Source organism: Nerophis ophidion, linkage group LG09 (assembly GCF_033978795.1).
Source record: "Nerophis ophidion isolate RoL-2023_Sa linkage group LG09, RoL_Noph_v1.0, whole genome shotgun sequence".
Classification (NCBI taxonomy): domain Eukaryota; kingdom Metazoa; phylum Chordata; class Actinopteri; order Syngnathiformes; family Syngnathidae; genus Nerophis; species Nerophis ophidion.
Window position 1 is genome coordinate 58,465,123 of NC_084619.1, and position 17,126 is coordinate 58,482,248.

At 40.5% G+C, this 17,126-nt stretch overlaps 1 protein-coding gene across 1 annotated transcript in view; it reads left to right on the forward strand.

Annotated features, from left to right (window-relative positions):
- Positions 1 to 362: 362 nt before the first annotated feature.
- The window catches only part of wipf1b (WAS/WASL interacting protein family, member 1b), a 74,328-nt gene continuing 57,564 nt past the window's right edge, over positions 363 to 17,126 (forward strand). The window contains exon 1 of the mRNA XM_061911355.1: positions 363 to 503. The gene's annotated coding sequence lies outside the window, so the exon portion shown is untranslated. The remainder of the gene's footprint in view (positions 504 to 17,126) is intronic.

Here is a 17,126-nt window from a genome sequence, read left to right on the forward strand (position 1 = left end):
ATAACGTATGCGGTCCTCTCCAAGGTTTCTCAAAGTCATCATTGTCGACGTCCCGCTGGGGTGAGTTTTTCCTTGCCCTTATGTGGGCTCTACCGAGGATGTCGTTGTGCAGCCCTTTGAGACATTTGTGATGAATTAGGGCTATATAAATAAACATTGATTGATTGATTGATTGACTTTTCCAGGGTGTACCCCGCCCACGCCTTCCGCCCGAACGCAGCTGAGCTAGGCTCCGGCACCCCAAAAAGGGACAAGCGGTAGGAAATGGATGGATGGATGTTGTGGACTTTCTGTAACCGCACTGGCAAAACTCACGCACGTATGCATGCACGCAGGCGGAGGAGAAGGAGAAGGAGGAGGAGGGGGGGAGGAGGAGGATCATCTGGCCCCGCCCCTTTGCAGACTTGACCACCGCCTGCGCGCGCAGTCGCACACAAGCCTCCTCATCGCATCGGCGAAAGCGCTCCGTGGACGACTAACCGGGCTGCTCCACGCGTGCCGAGGTGAGTAAAAGTGTCGCCTTCCCCTCCGTCTCATGGCGGTCCTTGCGGCGGGCAGCAAAGTTCCGCCGCCAGAGGCTCGGCGAGGCGTTGTTGTTGGCTGCCCGCCCGCCTTGGCTCATTTTCGGACTTTCTCTCACCCCCCCTCTCTCTCTTTCTCTCTGTGCAAATTTTGCCTTTTTTTTTTTTTTTTGAAAGCACAAAAAAATATTAAAAAAAATAAATGACGTGTTTTGTAGCCGGTTTGGCGGAAAAGAGCGTTGACATATGACAGGGCCGTGACAGAATGATTGCTCATCAGCATATCCTGTCCAACAGTCAACATCTCCAGAGGAGAGATTGCCACCTAAGATTAGTTATGCAGATTAAAAGCCTCTTTTTTTTCAACCCCCAAGGCAGATCTGGGCAAACTAAGGCCCGGGGGCCACTTGCGGCCCGTTGAGTTTTTCAATCTGGCCCGCCGGACATTCCCAAATAATTGTTTTAGATGTTTAAGATGGAAAGTGTAGCTGCCATTATTATGTGTAGTTATGTTTTCTAATGACCGGAAGTCTTCAACAATACTAAGTCTTTCAATGCTTGGATTCTGCATCATATACTAGTTACTATGGTCATCTAATTAGTTACTATGGTCATCTAATTAGTTACTATGGTCATCTACAAACCCCGTTTCCATATGAGTTGGGAAATTGTGTTGGATGTAAATACAAACAGAATACAATGATTTGCAAATCACTTTCAACCCATATTCAATTGAATGCACTACAAAGACAAGATTTTTGATGTTCAAACTCATAAACTTTTTTTTTTGTTGCAAATAATAATTAACTTAGAATTTCATGGCTGCAACACGTGCCAAAGTAGTTGGGAAAGGGCATGTTCACCACTGTGTTACATCATCTTTTCTTTTAACAACACTCAATAAACGTTTGGAAACTGAGGAAACTAATTGTTGAAGCTTTGAAAGTGGAATTCTTTCCCATTTTTGTTTTATGTAGAGCTTCAGTCATTCAACAGTCCGGGGTCTCCGCTGTCGTATTTTATGCTTCATAATGCGTCCCACATTTTCAATGGGAGACAGGTCTGGACTGCAGGCGGGCAAGGAAAGTATCCACACTCTTTTTTTTACGAAGCCACACTGTTGTAACACTTGTCTTGCTGAAATAAGCAGGGGCATCCATGAAAAAGACGGCGCTTAGATGGCAGCATACTGTATGTTATTTCAAAACCTGTATGTACCTTTCAGCATTAATGGTGCCTTTACAGATGTGTAAGTTACCCATGCCTTGGGCACTAATGCACCCCCATACCATCACAGATGCTGGCTTTTGATCTTTGCATCCATAACAGTCTGGATGGTTCGCTTCCCCTTTTTTCCGGATGACACAATGTCGAATATTTCCAAAAACAATTTGAAATGTGAACTCGTCAGACCACAGAACACTTTTCCACTTTGCATCAGTCCATCTTAGATGATCTCGGGCCCAGAGAAGCCAGCGGCGTTTCTGGATGTTGGTGATAAATGGCTTTCGCTTTGCATAGGAGAGCTTTAACTTGCACTTACAGATGTAGCGACAAACTGTATTTAGTGACAGTGGTTTTCTGATGTGTTCCTGAGCCCATGTGGTGATATCCTTTAGAGATTGATGTCGGTTTTTGATAAAGTGCCGCCTGACGGATCGAAGGTCACGGTCATTCAATGTTGGTTTCCGGCCATGCCGCTTACGTGGAGTGATTCTCCAGAGTCTCTGAACCTTTTGATGATATTATGGACCGTAGATGTTGAAATCCCAAAATTTCTTGCAATTTCACTTTGAGAAACGTTCTTAAACTGTTTGACTATTTGCTCACACAGTTGTGGACAAAGGGGTGTATATCGCCACATCCTTTCTTGCAGAAGACTAAGCATTTTTTGGGAAGGTGTTTTTATACCCAATCATGGCACCCACCTGTTCCCAATTAGCCTGCACACCTGTGGGATGTTCCAAATAAGTGTTTGATGAGCATTCCTCAACTTTATCAGTATATATTGCCACCTTTCCCAACTTCTTTGTCATGTGTTGCTGGGATCAAATTCTAAAGTTAATGATTATTTGCAAAAAAAAGAAGTTTATCAGTTTGAACATCAAACATGTTGTCTTTGTAGCATATTCAACTGAATATGGGTTGAAAATGATTTGCAAATCATTGTATTCTGTTTATATTTACATCTAACACAATTTCCCAACTCATATGGAAACAGGGTTTGTAAAATATGTTGTCAATATTCAGTGTTTTATCATTCATAGTTAATATTGTAAATCCCACATTCTTTATTTTCACGTACATTCTGGGTGTCTCATTCAGTAAAAAAAAATTCAAATTTCATTCCGTTTTTTAAGGCTGTCCGTCATAACATTTTTAGCTTTCAATCGTTATTGTGAGGTTTTGGTTAGTGTTCCTAAAATAGATATACTGACCCCCAAACACACTTTTTTTATCTAAATCTGGCCCCCAGAGTAAAATAATTGCCCAGCTCTGCCCCAAGCAAATGGCGGCATCAGTGTTATAATAAGCACATTTCATACAGAATTATGACCAAGAAACAATGGGTCTGTGCCTTTCGCACAGAACCCCCACATTGGAGTCATTTCACCCAACTTTTTCCACTTCTGATCCAATATTACTCCGCGGGGTCGTTAAAAAGCATTAAAAGTGATTAAAATTGATTTCTGCTGATATTGAACCGATATCTCTTATCGATACCGGATCGGGGTACCCCATCCAGGCATTAGGGGCCGCTACTGAATTCAGTATTTTTGCCGGTTCTCGCCCATTTCTGTCGGTAGTGCCGTTACCATCCATCCATTCATCCATTTTCTACCGCTTGTCCCTTTTTGGGGTCGCTGGAGCCTATCTCAGCTGCATTCGGGCAGAAGGCGGTGCACACCCTGGACAGGTCACCATCTCATCCCAGGGCCAACACATATAGACAGACAACATTCACACACTAGGGCCAATTTTAGTGTTGCCAATCAACCTATCCCCAGGTGCATGTCTTTGGAGGTGGAAGGAAGCCGGAGTACCCAGAGGGAACCCAATTGAGTCAGGGGGAGAACATGCAAACTCCACACAGAAAGATCCCAAGCCCGAGATTGAACCCAGGACTGCTCAGGACCTTCCGTATTGTGAGGCACATACACTAACCCCTGTCTCACCGTGCTGCCCGTGCCGGTTACCAATTCACCCGAAATCAAACGGCGTCCTATTTTTGACACCGAGGTTGCAAGCATTTGGCGGGGAAACAAGTGTATTCCGTGTAACACGGCCTCTACATCTCTATACCGGGCCGGTAAAGCTTGAGGGTTCCAGGTTCGATCCCCGCTTCCGCCATCCTAGTCACTGCCGTTTTGTCTGTGAGCAAGACACTTTACCCACCTGCTCTCAAGGCCTCCCACACTGGTTTAAATGTAACTTAGGTATTGGGTTTCACTATATAAAGCGCTTTGAGTCACTAGAGAAAAAGTGCATATAAATATAATTCACTTCACTAAGTAACGTTACACATTTCCATGGCAAAAAAAGCAAGCAAGTCACAAGTCAAAACAGGCTAGCTCGATGCTAAATTACATTGGATATGCCATAAACATGCTTCTGATTAGCATTTCTGATTTTCACATGGCGTTTTCCACACCTCCAACTCGGGTAATTGAAACAACCGCTAAGATGCACGTTGCAACTAAATAACTGGTGTGTATTAAATGCAATACTTACAGTATTAACACCTTTTAGGGCACAACAAAAGACATATTCAAGGTAATGAGTCGTTCTTTCTTTGTGGTTGATTTGAAATAGGGACGGATACAGAAACATGGACATCTGAAATAGTGTTCCAATGTAGGCATCAGTGTTTGTAGCCAAAGCTTATTTACTACACTTGTCCCCAACAACGACAACAACAACAACACAGATATAACATCATTAAAATAGGAAAATAAAAAGGCAAAGACTACTTCCTGACACCTCAATCAAACTGAAAGAAGAGTAAGAAAACAAGACGTAACAGGATAGTCATAGCTCACTTTTGTAAAATTTGAAGATGAAGAAGTTTATGAATGTTAATATAAAATACGTAAGGCGGTAAAAGTTGACTGATAAGTTTGCTTGAATCTAATTAATTAATTGACACAGACGTCATAAGGTCATCAAGGCTCGCCTTAGATATATGGACATGGGAGAAATTTCTGAAGAAGTTTCACTTTGGCGTCTAGTTGTACATAACTGTGGTGCGTTCAAGGACCCTTGGTTAAAGTTAAAAACAGAGGTGTCATTAGTTTTCGAAGACCGTGGGAGACTTAACCCTGATGAGATTAACTAATAATAATATAGTCATAATAATAATTATGTATTATTATGATTTGTATGTTATATGAGGTGAGGTGATTTTATTAGCGCCCGAAGGTAAACTTGTTTTGCAGCCAGCAAGATCAGAAGGATCCATTAAACAAACACACGAAGAAAGTCCGTCTCAGACGTGCAATACAAAGAACGATCACATAACAAGCAATACACGCATCGCTAAGATTATACTTTTGGAATGTACTGAAATGTACCCATAAAATGGATACAAATACCAAAAGCCCATTTAGATGATAATTCCCCATAAAAAGTATCAAATATAAAATCACATTCAGATTAAATTGTAATAAGTTGGCTCTTACCAGAGACAAGAGCGGAGCTTGTGTCTTTCTTCCTGCAGCAGCTGTCAAAAATGCAGCTGCGACTTTCTTGGCTCCTCCATGGCTTCCATCAGAGACACTGGCGGTCACCAAACCCCTTTGACTTTCAGGTATGACTTTATAATCTCACTAAAACACTAGTAACACAATAAGCAGATAAAGGATTTTCCAGACTTATCCTAGTAAATGTGTCTAATAACATCTGAATCGCTCCCACTGCCGTCGCCTTTTTTTTTCTTCTTCCAGTGCTTCACTCTAGCTTTCCTCATCCACAAATCTTTCATCCTCGCTCAAATTACTGGGGAAATCGTCGATTTTTCTCGGTCTGAATCGCTCTTTCTGCTGGTGGCTATGATCATAAACAATGTGAGGATGTGAGGATGTAAGGAGCCCTACAACCTGTGATGTCACGCGCACATCGTTTGCAACTTCCACTACAGGCAAAGCTTTTTTATTAGCGACCAAAAGTTGCGAACTTTATCGTCGATGTTCTCTACTAAATTCTTTTCAGCAAAAATATGGCAATATCGCGCAATGATCAAGTATGACACATAGAATGGACCTGCTATCCCCGTTTAAATAAGAAAATCAGGCTATAATATGATTCAGATAAAATTTCCCCACGAAAAAGATCAAATATAACCTCACAATCAGATAAAATTTTCCTAGTAAAAATTATAAATATGAAATCATATTCAGATCAAATTTCCCCTTAAAAAGGATCAAATCACAATCAGATAAAATTCCCCCCCCCCAAAAAGGCTAAAGTATAACCTGACAATCAGATAAAAGTTTCCCGTAAAAAGGTAAATATAAAAGCATATTCAGATTTAATTTCCCTTTGAAAAGAATAATATAAAAATTCACATTCAGATAACATTTCCCCCACAAAAAGGCAAAAATATAAACTCAAAATCAAACAAAATTTCCCCATAAAAAGGGTCAAATATAAAATCATTTCAGATTAAATTTCCCTCCAAAAAAGCTCAATTTTAACCCCACAATCAGATAAACTTTCCCCACAAAAAGGGAAAATCACATTTAGATACTAATTCTCCATAAAAGGATAACATATCAAATCACATTCAGATACAATTTCCCCATACAAAGATAAGTTATAAAATCACATTTAGAAAAAATTTCCCCCCAAGAAAGTTAAAATATAACCTCACAATCAAATAAAAATTCCCCATAAAAAGGAGAAAATATAAAATCAGATTCAGATAAAATTCCCCCCCACCCCAAAAGGCAAAAATATGACCTCACAATCAGATAAAATTTCCACACAAAAAGGTAAATATAAAAGCATATTCAGATTACATTTCCCCATAAAGATCTGGTCCGCCACATCGTTAAATGTGGCCTGTTTAATGTGAAAGTACTTTATCTTTTCTTACAAAATGTATTTTTTCTTTACATTTTGACAGAAAAAAAATTCATGTATTGCATGCGATGGCATGTATTTTAAACTTTAATATTATCTAATAATGCAATAAATATACTATTATATGTGTAACACCTTTTTACTAAAATAAAAATACTAATACATATCTCCTTGACTTATGATTTCGAAGCAAGTTTTGCATCAAATTGTACATTGTAAAAATGACAATAGATGTTATGGTAAAAGAAACTGCCAGCTCAGTTGCCAGAATTTTATTGTAAAAAAATCTATACAAAATTTTTTTTTAGTTACAGTAATATGCAGTGAAAAAAAAAACACCGTAAATTTGACAATAAAATTTGGGGGCTGCCAGATTTTTACTGCGAAATCGAAAAAAATTTTTCACATTGTGTGTAAAAAATGATAATGAAATGTATAGGCACTTGAATATTAATATAATGAGAAATTATTGATGGTGACAAGTATATATATATATATATATATATATATATATATATACATATATATGTATATATATATACACACAGTACATAGATGTATGTATATATATGTATATATATGTATATATGTGTATATATATATATATATATATATATATATATATATATTAACTTACAACGGCATTCTTTTAGTATTGTTCCAGTTTCACAAATTCTTCAGTAAATTCACCAAAACGTTGCTTTGGAATTATTGCGTTTGTACAGCTGATTGGAGAGCTAGCTTCCGCAGCTTGTCGGTCCATGACGATGACTTCTGTTTTACGAAATACAGATATTAGTATAGTACCGCGATACTAATGAATTATATTCGGTACTATACCGCCTCTGAAAAGTACCGGTCCCTGCGGGACGAGGAATAGCTAAATATGCTTCGCTACAAACCGTAGCACACCTGTGTCAAAATGTAAACAAAAGCCATTGGTGGATCCACACCTAACATCCACTCTACAGTAGCATATCTAGTCGCTACTACTATGATTATGTCGATATTTTTTGGCATCACATCTTCTTACATTTTTTTTCTTAAATTTACATTATGTTTATAAACTCAGGAAATATGTCCCTGGACACTTGAGGGCTTTGAATACGACCAATGTATGATCCTGTAACGACTTGGAATCGGATTGACATCTGAATTTGTGGTGTCATCCAAAACTAACGTAAAGTATCAAACAAAAAAAGAACAAGTGATTATTATTGTGAACGACTTTCCCTGTCGTCGCTCGGGTTCCACTGACAACCCAGGAAGGACATCTCTCCACCAGGTTTGATTCTTTTATTTTTAAATAAAGGCAGTCTTTTGCGCCATCGTCGCTCCCACTGCTCACTCCTCCGTGTCTCGCTCTTTGTCTCTCGCTCTCCGGTCCGCACTTTAGTCGGCCGCGTCTCCGTCTCTCGTGTCTTGCTCTCCCTTGCTTCTCGGTCGCTGTTGCCAGCTCTCCTACAACCCCTTTGATCCCTCCTCCTTCTCCCCTTTTTTACATCATAAGGAGAAATGTTAATTGTTTGCCGGTGCGTGATCCACGCACCTGAATTAGAATGTGGCGGCGTCGCTCCCGGCACGTCCCGCCTCTCTGCTCCGCCGCAGTCTCCGACTCCTTGCCCCCATCTTGGGCAGGGCTCTAGCGTGCCCCGCCCCACCGTCGGCCCGTCGGCTCCGGCTCTCCACAATTATATTTTAACAGAAGTGTAGATAGAACATGTCAAAAGAGAAAGTAACAGTAAATACACAAGTAGATTAATAATTCATTTTCTACCACTTGTCCTTAATCATTTTGACAAAATAATAGAATGAGAAATGACACAATATGTTACTGCATATGTCAGCAGCTAAATTAGGATCTTTTTCTTGTTTACGTACTAAAAAAATACAAGTTATCTCGTATGTTTTTTATTTTATTTAAGGACAAACTTGCAATGATAGACATATGTTTAATTTACCCTAATTTTTTTTGTTAAAATAAAGCCAATAATGCAATTTTTTATGGTCCGTTTTATTTGGAAAAGTACTGAAAAGTATCAAAATAATTTTTGGCATCAAAATTCAAAAACTAGTCCAGACCGGCTAATACAGTATATGGAAAAAAAATGTTTTCCTAAAATTCGGTAGCTTTAACTAAATCTGCGCAATAATCAAATTTGTGTGCATATAAACCAGGGGTGTCCAAACTTTATCCACTGAGGGCCGCACACTGAAAAATCAACGCAAGCGGGGGCCATTTTGATATTTTTCATTTTAAAAAACAATACAATATATGTATAAAAAATATACATTTCGGCCTCCACTCAGGCTTGATCCCAGGGACTCCAAAGAGTTTTGGTCAAAAAAATAATAAAAATGTGTCATTATTCAGTATTATTATTTTTATTATTATTGAAGTTGTAAATCTCTAAATCAACATCAAGTCCATCTGTCAATATAATGATTTTAAAGATTTAAGTTGTATATTGTTCTTGTCATAAAAAACACAATTTTTTTTAATGGAAAAAACACAAAATAATTATTTTTAAATAATTGAGATTATATAAAATTTGGAGCCTTAAAAAGGTCAATAACTCATAACACCATTGATTTTAATTCATTATTATTTTTGGAGCAATGACACTTAAAAACAAATCACACTAAAAGTATTGGGGATCCTACTCATTAAAGTGTTAAAAAATAAATTACAAATTTTTTTACTGTTTACTTTTAACACAATAATCTCGAGATCAACTTCAGATCTATCCGTCAATTATAAGTTTTATTGTTGTTTATGTTTTTTGTTTGTTCAGTTTAGGCCCTTCTTTAAAAAAAAACTGCTCAGTTTTTTTATATGGCAAACACAAAATATGCAACATTTTCCCCCCAAAATATCTCAAAATGGAAAATCTAACGTGATGTAGTTGGAGCCTTGAATAGGTCAATAATTCATAATGACATTGATTTTGAGTCATTATAATTTTTTAAGAAAGATACAGCCTGCATGGCAGCTTTATGTTATTGGAGTAAACATTGCAACATTTTCTTGTTACATTTCACCCGTTTGCTCCTTTATATCACTTTTTACGTTTAAAAAAAATGTTCAATGGTATTTTTAAAATGTGCCGTGGGGCCGTTAAAAAAATTACCTGCGGCCCGCACTTTGGACACCCCTGATGTAAACATACCAAATATGTGTGTATGTGGGGGGCAACGTGGGGTTTAGGGTGGAACTGGGGGGCGGGCCCTTTAAGAATCTTTTGTTTGGGGCCCCAGAATTTAATGCTCCGCCTCATACACTTGTCCAAAATGTCAAAAATGACAAAGTTGATGATGCAATGATTTCCGACGGGTGTTTGACTGTCACAAGTTTGCTGTTCCTTTAGTTTTTGTTTCGGTGCAACCGGAATGTCAAAACCACTTCCTCTGCTGGTTATCATTACGAAGGAGCACATGTGGAACACACACACACACACACACACACACACACACACACACACACACACACACACACACACACACACACACACGATTATTTACAAGCCTACTTTAAGCGTAAAAAGCAGCAGGCAGGTAGTAGTTTCTGGCCTCCTGTCATCCTTTCGCTTTGTGACACAACCGGTTTGAAGTCCTCGCAACTCCCAAGTTCCAGGAATTCCTCTCCCGGTGGCCCTTTTTCGTGGCCTAGTCGTCACCCGGATCGACGTTGTGCGACCTTCGTCACGGCGCCGCGCCACGCCACGCTTTTCCATTGACCGGGGAAGAACGTGCCTAGAAACCAAGAGCGACGTGAATAAACGCATCTTTGTGTCTTGTTTGGATGGTGACATCATCGCCACATGACATGACTGGCTTGTTGCCACACCGCATGCACAGATATGGAGATGTATTTAAAGATATTCTCGTGTCACATGAAAAAAAAAAAAAAATTGAATCACACCGCGGCCACACATTATGAGTTTTAAAGGCCTACTGGAATGAGATTTTCTTATTTAAACGGGGATAGCAGGTCAATTCTATGTGTCATACTTGAGCATTTCGCGATATTGCCATATTTTTGCTGAAAGGATTTCGTCGAGAACATCGACGATAAAGTTCGCAACTTTTGGTCGCTAATAAAAAAACTTTGCCTTTACCGGAAGTAGCAGATGATTTGCGCGTGACGTCACGGGTTGTGGAGCTCCTCACATCTGAACATTGTGTATAATCATGGCCACCAGCAGCGAGGGCGATTCGGACTGAGAAAGTGACGATTTCCCCATTAATTTGAGCGGGGATGAAAGATTTGTGGATGAGGAAAGTGAGAGTTAAGGACTAGAAAAATAAAAAAAGACTACAGTGGGAGCGATTCAGATGTTATTAGACAAATTTACTAGGATAATTCTGGAAAATCCCTTATCTGCTTATTGTGTTACTAGTGTTTTAGTGAGATTATATGGTCGTACCTGTACAACCTAAAGGTCGGCCCCGCATCTTTCTTCAGCACCAGTCGACGGGTGGTGGCGATGCCTATCTCTGCCCTTCGCAAGGGACCCTCTTCAAAACACGATCTTTCGAAATGATCGCTGCATAATACACTGTACTTTTTGGGTTTGGTCCAATCCAACCGTGTTCGCTTGCTATCTCTGTTCCATAGTAAAGCTTGATTGTCATCTTTAGGGAATGTAAACAATGAAACACTGGCTGTGTTTGTGTTGCTAAAGCCGGCCGCAATACACCGCTTCCCACCTACAGCTTTCTTCTTTGATGTCTCCATTGTTCATTGAACAAATTACAAAAGATTCAGCAACACAGATGTCCAGAATACTGTGGAATTATGCGATGAAAACAAACGACTAATACCTGGGACCGATGCTGGAACAAAATGTCCTCTACAGTCCGTGACGTCATCATGCCGAGACATTTCAGCAGGATATTTCGGCGCAAAATTTAAAATTGCAATTTAGTAAATTAACCCGGCTGTATTGGCATGTGTTGCAATGTTAATATTTCATTATTGATATATAAACTTTCAGACTGCGTGGTCGGTAGTAGTGGGTTTCAGTAGGCCTTTAAGTCTATTTTAGATGTGTCTTGTCCAAAATCTAGCCTAGTTGATAGCCAGGGCTGGGCGATAAAACAATATCAATCTACATCTGTCATGTCTTTGTGATCATGTTCTGTTTAGTTATGTTCTGTTTTGTTTCTGACTCCATTAGTTCCTGTTTTTGTGCACCCTGGTTTGTTTTTGCTTCCATGACAACCATTAGTTTCACCTGGTTCATTTGTTTGGACTCATGCACCTGTCAATAATCCCAGTGCTATTTAAGCCTGTAGTTGCCAGGCAGTCAGCCTGGCGACATCACCTCCTACACACCCATGTTGTCCATGCCAGTTTTCCATGCTCTTTCTCGGTCCAAGTAAGTTTTCTTTACTCATGCCTTAGTTTGTAAGTTTTGTTTTATGTCCATAGTTTTGCCTTTGTGATGGTTTTGTTTTCTTAGCCAAGTTTTTGATCCTCTGCTGAGAGCACCTCTCGTTTATTCCTTTTTTCCCCGAATTAATAATGAAAGATGTCATTACCTTCACACCAAGTCCGGTCCAGTTGCTTTGAACCACGGGAAAACAACATGATTGATATCATTTTATTAAAAAATGCTTTTGATAAAACGTTCGATAATTTTTTTTCTTCTTAGGGAGGAAGCAAGAGGAAGTTGTGAAACAAGGTTGGTTGCATGAACAAAGGCACTAACAGCCAATCAGGTGCCAGTATCAACTTTCAAACCTGGGTGCGCCGTATTGTTGTCTCGCGGTTGATTCTTTGCATTCAATTCTCCGATAGATAACTCAAAAAGTTACATTGCAACAAGCGTTTACCGTATTTTTCCGGACTATAAGGCGGACGTAAAATCCTTTTTATTTTCTCAAAAATGGACAGTGCGCCTTATAAACCGGTACACCTAATGTACGTTTCAATTCTACCTGTGCTTACCGACCTCGAAGCAATTTTAATTTGTACCCGCTGCTCCTCCACATCGAGAGGAGCCAGATGAGGTGGTTCGGGGATCTGGTCAGGATGCCACCAAAACGCCTTCCTAGGGAGGTGTTTAGGGCACGTCCAACCGGTAGGATGCCACGGGGAAGATCCAGGACACGTTGGGAAGACTCTGTCTCCCGGCTGGCCTGGGAACGCCTCGGGATCCCCCGGGAAGAGCTGGACGAAGTGGCTCGGGAGAGGAAAGTTTGGGCTTCCCTGCTTAGGCTGCTGCACCCGCGACCCAACCTCGGATAAGCAGAGGAAGATGGATAGATGCATGGATGGACATGGTGACCAGTAGGTGGCAGTCACACATAAGAGATACGTGTGGACTGCAGGCTGACGCCCCCTGTTCAATGAATGACGCCAGCAAAGTACAGGTTAGCAAGCAACACCAAAACTTTGATGTTGCATCAAGAATAGGACTGGGCGATATGGCCTTTTATTAATATCTCGATATTTTTAGGCCATGCTCTATATATATCTCGATATTTTGCCTTGGCCTTTAATGAACACTTGATGCATATGATCACAGCAGTATGATGATTCTATGTGTCTACATTAAAACATTTTTGTTCATACTGCATTGATATATGCTCATTTTAAACTTTCATGCAGAGAAGGAAGTCACAATTAAGTCAATTGACCAAAACTGTATTTATTAAACAGTTATTAAGCAGTGGCACAAACATTCATGTCATTTCCAAAACAGAAAGTGCAAGATTGTCAGAGACATTTTAAATCAAGCTATGACTGCACTTTTGTGCATGATGTCACTAAGATGACTTATCAAAACAACACAAAATTAAAGTGCACTTTTTGTACAGAACGCCACTACAGTAGTTTAAAACAAATAAAGTGCACTTTTGTGCATGATGTCACACAAGATATTTCAAAAAGTGTCAAATAAAAATGTGCTGCATAACAGGAAACCAAATAGTGTATGTCCTTCGCTATGTGGTAGGTTCCTGCGGACGTCATCTTCTGTAGTTGACTATTTTTTTCATACATTGTTGATGTGGAAACGGTTGCTCCGGCATTTTGTTGGCGTGGCACAGGCCGGAGATGTTGACATGCGAAGTTTCAAGCACTCTTCATTCTCTAGCTGGTGACTTTTCAAATGATGCTAGAAATTAGCATTAATGCTACTTTTTGCCGCATACTTGACATATTACTGTTGTCTGTTCAACATCTTCCCGCTTGAAGCCAAACCACCGCCAGACGATGGACCCCCTGCTGTTTTTCTTGGGAAGTCATTCTTCCTCCTTCATTTGTTACCAGATTCGCACCTTCTCTCTCTCCTATTACCACTCGCACCACCTGCAAGAGCTAATGTTACCCGAGCAGCTACCTCTCTGCTCGGCGAGGGCGAATGATGAGTATGTGACGTATGTAACAAGGTGCGCTTGTTTTAGGTCTCTGTGAGAAGGAGAGACAACAAAGAGTGGGAAGAGCTTTTAGTGTAATGCCCGCAGCTAAAAGCGGGAGAACGTATACTCGAATACTCACAAAATAGTCCATTTCTATATCGCACAGAGACAAACCTGCGATATATATCGAGTATTTTCGATATATCACCCAGCCCTAATTGAGAATATAGAACATTACTCACGGCGCTCAAAAATCTGTCAATGTTTTAGTACGACTTTGGTAAGCTGCGAAGGAGCACCGCTTGATGGATTGTCGGAGTATTACGGCTACCATAGTCAGACGTACTGTGCTTCAACATACGGGTATTATTATGGTTTGTGTATAAGGACCCCAAAATGGCACCTATTAGGAGACATACACATTATTTGGTGATTTTTTTTGCAAAATTATGCAACTTTTCTTACCTATTGCTACCTGCTGATGTATATTTGGGATCTGCATGAGTCCGAAAAATGTGCGCGCGTCCGCCATTGAGGTAAATAAGCTCCTTGTTGTGGGGCATTCACCCTCCGCTGTTGCATATTCTAATGAGAAGTAGCGTAGAGTTCTAACTTATGTTCGTCAGTAGTCTCGCTATGGAAGCGCTAAAAACTACAACAAAGATGCAGTCCAAGTGGAGGCACGTACATAGGGCCGCCCACAGAAGAGACGGTCAGAAAGCGGCTGCAGGCTGACGCCCCTGTTCAATAAATGACGCCAGCAAGTACAGGTTAGCAAGCAAAAACAAAACGTTATTGTTGAAATTGAGAATATATAACATTACACATGGCGCTGAAAAATATGTCAAAATGTTTTAGTACGACTTTGGTGCGCTATGATGACGCACCGTTTGTTGGATTGTTGGACTATTTCGGCTAGAGTAGTCAGACGTACTGTGCTTCAACATACGGGTATTATTATGGTTGTCATGATCCACTACTTGGATCATGGCATGTTCTGGTTTTTTTCTGTTTTGTTATCACCCTTTTTAGTATTTGACGTCCTCAGTTCCTGGTGGCACTTCCTGTTTTGTTTCTGTTGCCCAGTTACGCATTTAGTGTCTCTTGTTTGTTGTCGCGCACCTGCCTCCTAATTTTCTGTCCCTACTTAAGCCTGCCCTTTTTGTTCTTTCGTCCTCGCAGTGTAAATTGCTTTTCATGCAACAGGTGACGTCGCTATCCCGCATTGTTGTAAATACCTTTTTGTACTCGATTAGCTTCCATGCTATTTGTTTGTTTGTTTCCCTAGCTCACATGCTAGCTTCTTTTGTTCCTCCTAGCTCACATGCTATTTCTGTTTGTTTGTTTATAGTGCTATTGTGCAAGTTTTTTTGTTCTTAGGTTGTTCTTTAGTATATAAATAAATCATCATTCCTACCTTCACACTGGGTTCCATTCCGCTTGCACCAACGAGAGAACGCAATCCACACCACGATGCCAGCGAGACGTCACCATGGTTTGTGTATAAGGACATACATATTATTTGGTGATTTGTTTTGCAATATTATGCAACTTTTCGTACCTATTGCTACCTGCTGATGTATATTTGGGATCTGCATTAGTCCGGAAAATGTACGCGCATCCGCCATTGAGGTCAATAAGCTCCTTGTTGTGGGGCATTCATCCTCCGCTGTTGCCATTTCCAATGCAAAGTAGCGTAAAGTTCCAACTTATAGCTGTCAGTAGTCTGGCTATGGAAGCACCAAAAACGACAACAAAGATCCAGTCCAAGTGGAGGCACGTAAAAATAGGGCCGTCCACAGAAAAGACTGTCAGAAAGCGACTTGAAGATGGTCTGTAAAACATGATCCATGCAACATTTTGACTTAAGAACCACCATTACATGTTATGTAGACCACAAGGAGGTGTTTTGAATGTAGAAAAAAAAAAAAAAAAAGTATGAGCCCTTTATTGCGTCTATGGCCCGAAAAATACAGTACAGTATTCCGGACTTTTTTTTTTCTGGCTGTAAGACGTGTAGCAAAGCCTGCTTTCTATTTATAATTTGTATGTTTTAACGCCACGCCTTGTGACGATCGGGGCGGTGTAGCTCGGTTGGTAGAGTGGCTGTTCCAGGAACTTGAGAGTTCCGGGTTCGATCCCCGTTTCCGCCATCCTAGGGCAAGACACTTGACCCACCTGCTCCCAGTGCCACCCACACTGGATTAAATGCAACTTAGATATTGGGTTTCACTAAGTAAAAGCGCTTTGAGTCACTAGAGAAAAGTGCTATATGAATATAATTAACTTCATTTCTGTTTGTTTCCTTGTTTTTGTATTTTCTTCCGATCAGTGCTTTTATTTTGTTTTCCACTTCCTGCTTGTTCCGCTGAGCACTGTCTCCGTTCACTCACCTGCTGTCAATTGGCACCCGGGCCACACCTGCTGCCAATCAGCATGCGTCTATTTACTTTTCACGCGAGCACTCCTCAGTGCTCGAAGATCAGTATATGTTTGGAATGTTTGTATGCAAGACTGCTTAATTTTTTTCTGTTTTATAAGATTAAAACTCACCTGGTTCCTGCATCTTGGGGTCACGAAAACGTCAGCCATGCGAGTTCCTAACACGCCTCCTCGTATGGAAGGAGGTTTTTCCCATCAGGATGTCGTTAAAAAGCTTCAAAAGCGAGCCTTTGAGGGCCTCTTTTCACAAATATTAATGCATTTTTATTTGAAATGCATTTTATTTTTAAAGAGGGTAAAAAGTAGCTAGAAGAACATTTAGGCATCGGAAACAAATCTAATGTTGGTCTAGGATTTTAAGAGAGGGAAAAAAAGCCGTTTTGTGCTCGCCGGAGACAGATCATGTGACCCATGTGCAACCGTGCTCCTCTTCTGAGAGAGAGAGACCGTTCCAAAAGTAAACGCCGTGATGCGTTCCACATGCGGAATGTCCGAGACGTGGTCAAGCATGTCGAAGTGCAGCATTCCTTCCGCTGCCACTCGCGCTTTTTGATGCAGGAGACGCATCACGTCTGCGCCTTCTCGGGGGCCTTTTGGGAAATGCTGATGTCAGCGTTCTCGGCGAGCGTCCCTTCCACTGTTTTGGAATATGTGCTGTTCCGATTGGAACCTCTTGAGTCAAACACTCCAACAGTAGGAGCCATGTGTTCTGCA